The sequence below is a fragment of the Eriocheir sinensis genome, chromosome 13, assembly GCF_024679095.1.
Source record: "Eriocheir sinensis breed Jianghai 21 chromosome 13, ASM2467909v1, whole genome shotgun sequence".
Classification (NCBI taxonomy): Eukaryota; Metazoa; Arthropoda; class Malacostraca; order Decapoda; family Varunidae; genus Eriocheir; species Eriocheir sinensis.
In genome coordinates, this window is record NC_066521.1 from 2,909,845 (window position 1) to 2,912,756 (window position 2,912).

The following is a 2,912-nucleotide window of genomic DNA, read 5'->3' on the forward strand; positions in this document are numbered from 1 at the left end:
ACCACTACCTCCAAAGCAAAACACCATCATCACCACCACCATCACCACCACCACCACCACCTCCAAAAAACACCATCATCACCACCACCATCACCAACATCACCACCACTCCCCCATCACCGCCACCACAACCTCCAAAGCAAAACACAATAATCACCACCATCACCACCACCACTCCCCCATCACCTCCACCACTACCTCCAAAGCAAAACACCATCATCACCACCACCATCACCATCACCACCACCACTCCCCCATCACCTCCACCACTACCTCCAAAGCAAAACACCATCATCACCACCACCAACACCACCACCACTCCCCCATCACCTCCACTACCTCCAAAGCAAAACACCATCATCACCACCACCATCACCACCACCACCACCACTCCCCCATCACCTCCACCACTACCTCCAAAGCAAAACACCATCATCACCACCACCATCACCACCACTCCATCATCACCTCCACCACTACCTCCAAAGCAAAACACCATCACCACCACCACCACCACCACCATCACCACCACTCCCCCATCACCTCCACCACTACCTCCAAAGCAAAACACCATCATCACCACCACCACCACCACCACCACTCCCCCATCACCTCCACCACTACCTCCAAAGCAAAACACCATCATCACCACCATCATCACCACCACCACCACTTTCCCCATTATCAACTTTACCTGAACTCATCATCACCACGCACCTCACCACCACCACCATCACCACCAGCCCACCCTTTCACTAGCATGGAGTAATGTTGAGTGTCAAATGGAAACATACGGGTATCGTGTGTGTGTGTGTGTGTGTGTGTGTGTGTGTGTGTGTGAGAGAGAGAGAGAGAGAGAGAGAGAGAGAGAGAGAGAGAGAGAGAGAGAGCACAAAAAAACAACTAACCTCATAAAGCATAACAATCACAAAAGGCGACGAGGCGAGGATGCGACACTCGAGCAAAGTTAACAAGAAAAACAAAACAAAACACAGCAACAAAGCAACTAGGCAGGAACGGAAGCAGCAAAATGTTTCACCTCTATAATAAAAACTGAAAAACTCGGTCACAACGTCGCGTGTTCGCATAACGTAACTTTGTGCTCATAACGGGTCTTGCCAAAGCTCATACTCTTCAACATTTCGCCTGCCAAGCCCACACACATATCTGACGAGGCTTTCATAAGAGTTCCGGGCATTTTCAGGGGTAGTTTTATGACCCTGGTGGTAGTTTGACCCTTCTTCTGTACCGTGAACCTAAAACAAACACTCATTAGGACCCGACTGATCTCTTATTTGGCCTTTGGAAATAGTTGATGATGAGTGGTGGAAGCGTCTGACAAGTAACGGGGCTTGGGAATGCTTGTAACGGGACTGAAGTTTGGGATCGATCTTAAGGTGACCTACAACGAGACTCTCACCTGTTCATGGGGAGGGGAACGGGAGGGAAGGGGAAAGGAAGAGATGGGAAGAACAGGAAACACAGTAGGGAGGGGAAGGGAAGGAGAAGGAAGGGGAGAGGAAGAGATGGGAAGTACAGGAAACACAGTAGGGAGGGGAAGGGAAGGAGAGGGAAGGGGAGAGGAAGAGATGGGAAGAACAGGAAACACAGTAGGGAGTGGAAGGGAAGGAGAGGGGAGGAAGAAGCTGCAGTATGGGGAAGGGAAGTGAAGTGGAGGAGAGGGGTGAGAGAGGAAACAACATGGAGAAGGGAGAGAAAGGGAATGAAGGAGTAAAAACAAGGAAGGGAGGAGAGGAATGAGAGAGGAAACAATACGAGAAGAAGAGGGGGGAGAGAAGAGAAGTAAAGACAGGAAAAAACATGAGGAGGGAAGGAGAAGGAAGAGAAGGGGAGGGAGGGAAGGAACAGTCTGAACCAAGGGGAGGAAGGGGAAGTGAAGACGAGAGATGTGTGAGGCAGGAAACGCGATGGGAGGGGAAGGGGAGGGTTATAGGAGATGGGAGGAGGAATAGGAGAGGAAGGGAGGAGGTGGTGGGGTGAGACGACAGAGAGAGAGAGAGAGAGAGAGAGAGGTGGATGAATGGATTAGACAGAATGGGAGGAGGAAGAGAGAGAGAGAGTAGGTGAGAAGGTGAAGTGGAGAAAGAAAAGCAGTGGAGGGGTGAATGAGAGAAGGGGAAAGAGGAGGAGGGAGAGAGAGGAGGTAGGTGGATGAGGCAGAACAGGTATAGAGGAAGGGGGAGAGGAAGAGGAAGGCAGAATGGTAGAAGGAGAGGAGGAGGAGGATGGATAAGGCAGAATGGAAGGGGGAAGAGGAAGAGGATGTGGGTGTTTGGGTGAGGGGGGGGGGGTGAGATAGAAACCACCTTGACGCCGCTCAACAAAGTAATTAGGTCAGTCCCACGCCAGCGACTCGAAAACCTGCACATGTCTGTCAGTCCCTCGTAACGGCGCGGCGGGGGCAGGATCGAGGCAGTGGAGCAGCGGGTGGGAGGTTGGGTGGGCGAATCACTTTCCTCGTCTCACTAAAAAGCCCGGTTCCACAGTTCGACTCCAAGGCAAAATACTACTCAAAAAAATCCTTGTGTAGTGTTTGGTGTTCGTGGAGATGATTAAGACGTTTGAGGAGACCATATAGGAAGGTTTTTTAGAATCGTATACTGGCCATTCGGAGTGTAGTTTGGTTGGTTAGATCGCAAGGAAGCTGTGTTGGCCTTTCTGTTCATTGTCGTGGCAGATTTGAATAGCACACTGTCTTCCTCTTCTCCGATAAAAGCCACTGTCTAGTTTCCATATATTCTGATGGCTTAATGACAGTAGTAGTAGTAGTAGTAGTAGTAGTAGTAGTAGTAGTAGTAGTAGTAGTAGTAGTAGTAGTAGTAGTAGTAGTAGTAGCAGTAGTAGTAGTAGTAGTAGTAGTAGTAGTAGTAGTAGTAGTAGTAGTGGTTAAA